Genomic DNA, 8,688 nt, shown 5'->3' on the forward strand with positions numbered 1-8,688 from the left:
AGCAGCTCCGCGGCGCGGGGCAGCAGCTCCACGCCGGCCCCGCGGGCTCGCCGGGCGGGCAGCCCCGCGGCTCGCTCTGGCAGGAGCCCTCGATGTCGCGGCTGAGGCTGCCGGGGTCGTGGCAGGGGGAGGAGCGCCCGGCGCCCACTGGGCTTTCGGGGCACTTCGAGCCCTGCTCCACGCAGACCGAGTCCTGGTCGCCTTCGCCTTTGTGGTACTGCATCTGGCGGCAGAGGAGGTAAAGCCCTGGGAGAAAAGCCACGGACTTCTCTTTTCCTTTTTCTGTGAAAACCACTCGGAATTGGAGGCAGCTGAGAGAATCCGACTCACCCTGCGAGCTGTGACGGACGGGCTGAGCGGGGAGTCTGAGTCCCGCGGACGGCACCGGGCCGAAAGCTTTTATACGTGGCCGCGCTCCCTTGGAAGTGAGGCATGCCACGGGAATTAATAGCTGAGCTCTGAGTGCCACTTCTGCATGCAGCGATGTTCCCTGGCACTCGCTATTGGACTAATCAGCTGCAATTAGCATCTACCTTGATGTAATGTCAGTGTAACCCTTTGCATAGGCAGTGGCCATTATCTAATTAGTTCTTCCATTGGTTGCGTTCGAATACACTGTGAGTTACATAACGTTAGTCAGATGGGATCCCGGGATAAGGATACCTGGAATACCGTGATGCTGAGTGATGTGCCCGGAGGAGGCTCTCGTGGCACTGGGAAAGCAGCAAGCAGGCCCAGGCGTCCTGGCGGCCAGCCCCATGCCCAGGCACCTCGTTGCTAATGTGTGGGGCAGGGGGGTGGGAATGGCAATGGTTGTTCATGGATTAAAAGGGAAAGAAAAAAGATACAGTTCAAAAGAATTCATTCCCTTCCAAGTGAGGAGCAGCTCAGCCAAGCAAGCAGCAGCGACATCGAAAGCCCTTTTATGCCTCCCGCTGGAACGAGGATGCCACAGTGCAGTGATGACTTCACTAATTAACAGTTTCAAGCTCTGTCAAGGACCATGTCCGCCTCCTGACACTGGTGCTTTGACTCATTCTCCATGTAGCTGCTCTACTTTGCATTTCTGCAGATGACCAAGGTATTTTTTAAGTACCAGCAGAGTATCTCTCGCAGCAGCCCCAGGCAGCGGGTGCAGAAGATATTTCCCCTGCTGGTCACTCTGCAGCTGCGACTCTGTAAGAGATGCTCAGAGATTTGTCCAGTGGCAGTCGGATTTGAATCACCCAGAAAAGCATGTGCAGAATTCAGGGGTGTGAATCTGGGGCACTGGCCTGCATCGGCTGACTTTGCTGCCACGGAGATAATTTATTCTTCAGCTACAGCCAAACTGTAATTGCCATGCGGAAAGCCACAGGACTTGTGCAGAATGACAGGAAAGAGCTTGCTATCTGCTTAGGGTGTACTAGGGCTTTGGACTCCTAACGTAGTCCCAAAATTATGCTGTTTTCACATAAGTTGGATTTTCATGCTAGAAAGATATTTTGGAATCATTTTGCCTCTAGAGGGTTTTTAAACCATGAAGTGCAAACATGTCACTTCTGAATCTCATCTCTTAAAATTTGCCAGATTTTAATAGGATTCCAGATGAAATTAGACATCATTTCTGAATCCTTCAGGCTGAACTTATATCTTCACATCTTTCCATGACTCTTTCCCTGCATCATCTATATTCTGATAAGATGCCTGCTTGCTTATTCAATCTTACTGATAATCCATCAGGCCTTTCAAGAAGCTTGATTTAAAGCTCAGCCAATTAACTGGGAAGACTTCTTTCAACAAAAAAGGCCTTTAGAGCTGGCCTTAGGCCCATTCAGATGCTTCTGCTACGGACTCTGTACTTTAAAGTGATAAGGAGGGGAAACCTAGTGGGGAGCTGCATGTCTGAAAGAATACTCCAGCCGCTTAGATAACGTGCAGRCACTAGGATGTACTGCTTGTCCCCACAAGACAGACTGACCCAAAAGTTTCTGTTCCCTGCCTCTCCTCCAGTGCGGTCATCTGTACCACGATGGATAATTGAAAATACGTTGTAAACAGAAACCAGGAAAATTCTAAAAAAGTCTCAGCTCAGAGATACAGTTAGAAAAAAAACATGAATGAATGAACATATACCAGAAGTTTGCAAAATCATAAACTATAACTTTTATTGTCCTTCATGACTACTTGGAAATTAAAGCAAGAATGTGGAGTTTGATAGCATTAAACATCCCGTACACCAAAAGGAAAATCAACAGCAGGACTAAGGCTTACGAGGATGCATCTCACACTGTTGAGTGCGTAGCGACCTCAAAAGCACATTACAGGCACTTGGTAATGAAAGGCGGGCAAAGAAGAGGAAAGAAAGTCTCTAAGCAAAGGAGGAAGAGCATAGGGCCATATCCATATCCACATCCGACACCGTCCGGGCTGGCTGGGAAGCAGCAGGCAGCGCGGTGGAAGAGGGGGCGGCCACGCTGCCTGCCCCATGCTGAGCAGGATCAGCAGCAGCTGTTGTTGCCCCCGCAGCAGCTGCTGTTGTTATTGCTCGTGGTGTAGCAGCACACCTGCGTGGGCACGCAGCAGGTCCTCACGGGGCAGCAGTACTGCAAGGGCGAGCAGCACGGTGTCTTGCAGCAAGACTTCTGGCCGTAGCAGCACACAGTGTAGCTGTTCCCACCACAGCAGTTGTTACTACCAGAGCAGCATCCGTTGGACATGATGTTTGTAGTGTAGGCAAAGCTGGAAGGGACAGAGACAGTCTGTGATATAGAGTACAATAATGTGTTTGGAAATGCAGAATTCAGTCAGAGCTCTGTTTATGCTAAATTTGGAGATTCAAGAAATCAACACCTAGTGTTGACTTGCTTTGTGGTAAATCATGCTCATAACGCTTCTCTCTTTTTCCCTGAAATGTAGATGCCCATCTACTTGCATTAGGGCATCCTGAATGTCTTAGCAAGAACAGCACAGCATAGTGCACATAGTCTCGGCTCTTTCTAAGATGTCCTGCATGGCCCGCTGACACTCCCATAGCCTCTCCAACCTTTAACACTTCTAGCTTCTCCCCATAATCCCTACTACACAGCTCGTAACCTCTAGCCAAAGTCCCAGTCCAGATACACAGCTATATTTTAGATATTGTTAAAATATATGCATATCATTTTTCTTTTGTGAGAAGGAAGATTTAGATGTTCTTACTTACCCTGTTGATCAGTGAGGACAGTTGAAGGGAAGAGAAGACGAGCGAATGAAGTGAGCTGGGTCGGGAGCCCTTTTATAGTCCCATACACCTTCCTCCTGGAAGTGAGACAGACATTGGCCATTTGAACTTTCCTGTTTATTCATCCAAACCCATACTTCTTAGCTTTACGTGTCTTCTGGTATTTACACTTTGCCTTATTATTTGTGATTACCACCTTTGTTTTACCTCATAATTATTTAGCCTGCAGATAATCAAAGAGCTTCTATGAATACTAATGAATTTGTCCTCTCTGCAATCTTGCATGGGAGCAAAATAATGCATCCTTGTATCTGTTTGAAAAATGCGGACAGTGACAGCTAAAGATGCTAAGGGACTTACTCAGAGGTGGATAGTGCTGAATCAGTGTTAAGAGCCAAGGCTGCAACCCATGGACTGTGTCTTTGAGATACTTGAGGGGTTGTTTCACTGGACTGGTGTTTGAGACAAATATTTGGCAGATTTCATGAAAATAGGTATGTTTGTTCATGGTCACAGGACACGCACGTGAGGACAGAGCAACAAAATCATGAGTCCAGGACATGGTGGGACTCATGCTGGTTCCTGGGTCTCAGTCACCTGCAGGTGACTCTGTGCTAGATCATTGTCCCCTCCTGAGTGCTAAGAGTGCCTTTGCGTTGCCCTTGGGTTTGTCTAGACTTTTGCAGATCCTCCATCCTGGGTGGATTAGATTTGTGTGTGGACACAGGCCAGACAAGAGTGCTACAGTTCTGCTTTGCCTCGCTGGGACTTCTTTCCTAGGAGCATTTTCTAAGCCTCTGAACTGAATTAGCATCTCTTCAGCATCTTTCACATTTTAATTAAAAAGTCAAGGGGCAGCATTAGCTGTGCAAATTGCAATGCAAACCGGCAAGGCTCTGGGGCTGGCTGTGATGCTTTGCAAGTCGCAACGTTCCTCCCAGCAGCTCTCCTTGCATCCAGCTAAAATCCCATTGCATATCAGAGCCCAGGTGCCCCTGGGACCAYGCTGCCCCAGCTCTCGGGGCAGCACACTCTGGGAGTGTGGGGTTGAAGGCTGTGCAGGACTGTTTGGGGCTGTTGGAAGCAATAAATGAAGCAACCCCACACTGACCGAGAGAGTGAAAGGAGGCTGAGGAAGCAAGAGCAGGAGAAGAGCTATGATAGATGCAGGCAGAGAGAATAAGTCCTAGCTGTGGCCATGGAGCTAGGTGGGAGGCAGGAACACAGAAGTGATGCAGGGAGAGACATTGCTGAGTGGAACCATTTTCCTGGAGGGGAGGAAGGTCAAGGTGAGGCAGGGCCTTAGGCAACTGAGCCATGGTGAATGAATTTTTGTTTAATGCCTGTCACTGCCTCTGATGCTCTTTGCTGTGGGGCTGAATGATGGCAGGAACACAGGGTATTTGGGAGGAATTTTTTCCATGGTCTAAAATTGTGGCTCTTGTTTGAAGACATCACATTACCCTAAGAAGAGAGCTGCCTAATGAGAGGATGGCAGATCCTGCCTGGCAAGTTCCCTGTCTACTGCCCAACATCCTACAGGATCCTGAAGCCGGCTGCACCACTGTGACCTGCTACCAGCCCTGAAAGACACAAGCTAGGACCCTGTTTGCTTTCTGCATGCTGTGAGGGGAAGCAGATTGAGTCCTTCCCTTTAATGCCACATTGCTCCTGCAGTAAATCCAGTCAGCTCCTTTCCAGGCTTTCCTGGAAGGAGACTAATTCCTCGAGTAAAATGCTGAAGAAGCAAAACATGTAATGGCAACTTCTCCAGAGAAGGTAGAAGAACATCCATGGTATTTCCTTTCCAGCAGGTACTGAGGAAGCGTACACTTGCCTGCCCATGAAAACTGATTAATTTGCAAGGAATTAATTGGGCAGAAACAAAAGGACACCCTTCACTCCTGCCTGTAGAGGGGCAGTTCTCATCTGCAAATCCTGCAATTGTAAGAAGAAATGATACAAGTGGGCACATCCTGCTCATGATAGTAGTGTCCCGATGTGCATGTAACCTAGGTACTCAAATGATCTTTGGTAAAGGGGCTACAGATCATAACACAGAGCAGGGAGCAGAGTCAGTAAAGGGCATTAGACACAGAAAGAGGGCTGTGGTGCAGATCTTGCATACTATGCTTTGGTACAAACTCAAACCTGGGCTCTTACTGGCCCAATCCTTCCTTGAAGATCGTGGAATCTTCTCAGCATTTGTTCTAATGTCTCAGCTCAAAATCTGCTAGCCCAGACATTTAAGCAGAGCCAAGACCGCTTTATTTCTTAAGTGTTAAACTATTTGTAGGGACTGTCTTTATGTTCTGAAGAAGACTGTTAGCTGATTGAAACACACAGAGCTTTCCTAGTCATGATGCGCCTGTGTCAAAGCGTTCCAGAAGAAATCCAAGTCCTTCACATGTTCCTGTATTATTTTCTTCTGATTTCTTTGTAGTTTTACAGTGAAAGGTGAAATACTGGTCCAGGCATCAGGGATGCCCTGATTTTCTTTATGAAGCCCAAATCCCCTAGTTAACATCTCTTAGACGGGAGGATGTCCATCACCAGAAGAAAAAGGAATGAAAACGCAACAGGCATGGTGATGCACTCTGGAAGCAACAGTTAACAAGCAAATAACTACCAAGAGTTTTGCAGTGTCATGAATTACAGATTTTATTATTTTTCAGACAGATTGAATCAAAAGAGCGATGAAAAGAATTTAACATCATACACAAAAAGATGAAAATTAACAGTAGGCTTACAAAGACACATCTCACACTGTTGAGTGCGTAGCGACYTCAAAAGCACATTACAGGCATTTGGTAATGAAAGGCAGGCAAAGAAGAGGAAAGAAAGTCTCTAAGCAAAGGAGGAAGAGCATAGGGCCATATCCATATCCACATCCGACACCRTCCGGGCTGGCTGGGAAGCAGCAGGCAGCGCGGTGGAAGAGGGGGCGGCCACGCTGCCTGCCCCATGCTGAGCAGGATCAGCAGCAGCTGTTGTTGCCCCCGCAGCAGCTGCTGTTGTTATTGCTCGTGGTGTAGCAGCACACCTGCGTGGGCACGCAGCAGGTCCTCACGGGGCAGCAGTACTGCAAGGGCGAGCAGCACGGTGTCTTGCAGCAAGACTTCTGGCCGTAGCAGCACACAGTGTAGCTGTTCCCACCACAGCAGTTGTTACTACCAGAGCAGCATCCGTTGGACATGATGTTTGTAGTGTAGGCAAAGCTGGAAGGGACAGAGACAGGCCTTGTGATACAGAGTATACTTTTTCTCTAGAGTATACTTTTTGTCTATCTGAATTTCTGAGTAATTTATACAAGTTAAACCATGATTATCCCTAAGTGCATCTCAAGCTGGCTTTGGAAGTCCTTGCTGTCTAGCATCCCATGACAACTTGTCCCTGAGTTCTCCATGTTTCAGCATTACCTACTAGTGCATTTGACATATTTTCCAGCACTGGTCCCATTAGAAAAAAGTCACCCAAGTGTTTCAAAATCTGTCCCAAATCAGGCACTATAGGAAATCATGGATGACTTCCTGCAGAAGCACACAGAAATACAGCATAGTGCAAAAGGAAAAGCAGACAGTAAGCTCTGACTTACCCTATTGACTAGTGAGAAGAGGTGGGGAGAAGTCAAGWAGAGCGAATGAAGAGCATTGTGATGGGCAACCTTTTATATGCTTCAAAACCATCCTCCTGGAAATGAGACATTCTTTGGAAATTCTGACTTCACTGTTTATCACTCAGTATATGCATTTTACATCTCTTCCGGTATTTAATCTTTACCTCTTTCTATTTGCTCATCACCTCATTCTGCACTATAATTAGTTCTACACATAAACAGCAAGTGTGAATTTTCTAATGGATTTTCATTATGGGGAACTGGAAGTAGCTGTAAAATATTTGTATCCACTTCCTAAGGAATGACTTTGAGACACTTAACAATTTGCCTAGGGCAGGCCAGTGCTGAAGTAGTGGGAGAACCATGACCGGAACTTGGAAATGTCACTGCTCACATGCCTTCTCTGCACGTGGTTGGGATTTTGGGGGCAACTACTGGCAAATGCAAATTCTTTTTTCCTGCCTCTGAGAGGTAGTTGTGTGGCCGAGGTTAAGATTGAAGAATTTCTCCTTTCTTAGGCTTGTGCTTGGGTCTCCCGCTGTTGTGCTTTGTCATCAAAACCATGTTTTTTATTTCTTTTATGCTGTTAAGGATTTTTTCCATTTTCATCCATAGAAGGGGTGGATTGAGTCTATATTAAACAGCTTTCCAGGCAGCAGTACACAAATTTCAGCTTTTATCTGCATTGAGGATGGGGATGGAACTGTGGCTACCGGCTGAGCCAGGCCTGGTCTGTGTGAGAAGAATGAGATGTTGATGGAGTTTTCATCTGACAAGATGGGGGTATCAATRTAAGAAAAGACTCTCAGGATACTGATGCAGCATTTATTCATGCCAGTTAAAGGTACTGTCATGTTCAGCAGACTCTGAATGTGAGCCTGGAATGGGGGCAGGTSATCCACGGTGGCTGGGACACGTAGTTTCTTCCCAAGATGTGAATATAGTCTCCTATGGCATTGAGCGTCTCTCCTGGAATTATCCACAGGGGAGCATTTTTCTGATCATGCGCTAACAGGCAGATATCTGCCTGCAGAAGACGATGTCCTCTTTGTGTAAACCCTCAAATATGCTGTCCACTGAATAAGTCATTTATCTCTTCTTTATCAGGCTTGATTATCAGAATATTGGGCAAGATGATCTCTGGATAGAAATGCATGTGAACCCTGCAAGACTGTTGCTGATCAGGGTCTTATGCTGATGCTGTGGAGATCCCAGAATTTAATGTCTATCCGTGTCAAAAACAACATCTTACACATTAAATTCCTTTTCTACAACATGCTATGTCTTTGTAAACTTCCACAGCAATCAAGCGAATTTGGGAATGACAGTATTTTTTGAAGGAGAGGAATCTGTGATCCCTACTCTTTCAGCATAAGCTGAAATTAATATTCACAAGACTTCCTTAACAGAATATGCTCCTGTTATAGTATGGTATAGGGTACATTTCCGCCAGTGTAGTGAAACTTATTTGTTTATTAATCAAAGACTCCTAAAGACCTGAATAATCTTTTCAYGAGAATCTAACATAGCAGAGAAGATTATCTAAATCCAGACTTTGGATATGCTCTGAACTAACGTTTGAGGGAAGCAATCAAGAGAGTGCACATGGCATTTTCCACAGACTGCAATTCAGAACTRTGTCCTGAATTTTAATAATAAAGGAAGTCCCAGGCAGGTAAAGAGACTTTGTTGACTCATGCACATGCTATTTAAAGAATGGAGCTTTTAAGTTGTATTTTAGCACCTGGGTTTTATTCTGGCTCTTGCAATCCAGGAATGCTGCATGCATGACATGAAAAAATCTGCTAATATAAAAATAATTAACCATTTTAAAGTGTTCTCTTAGTTTTATTTTTGAAGATGGCAGTGC

The sequence above is a fragment of the Rhea americana genome, unplaced genomic scaffold (genome assembly GCF_003343005.1).
Source record: "Rhea americana isolate MKP2758 unplaced genomic scaffold, rheAme1 scaffold_429, whole genome shotgun sequence".
In the NCBI taxonomy this organism is placed as follows: Eukaryota; Metazoa; Chordata; class Aves; order Rheiformes; family Rheidae; genus Rhea; species Rhea americana.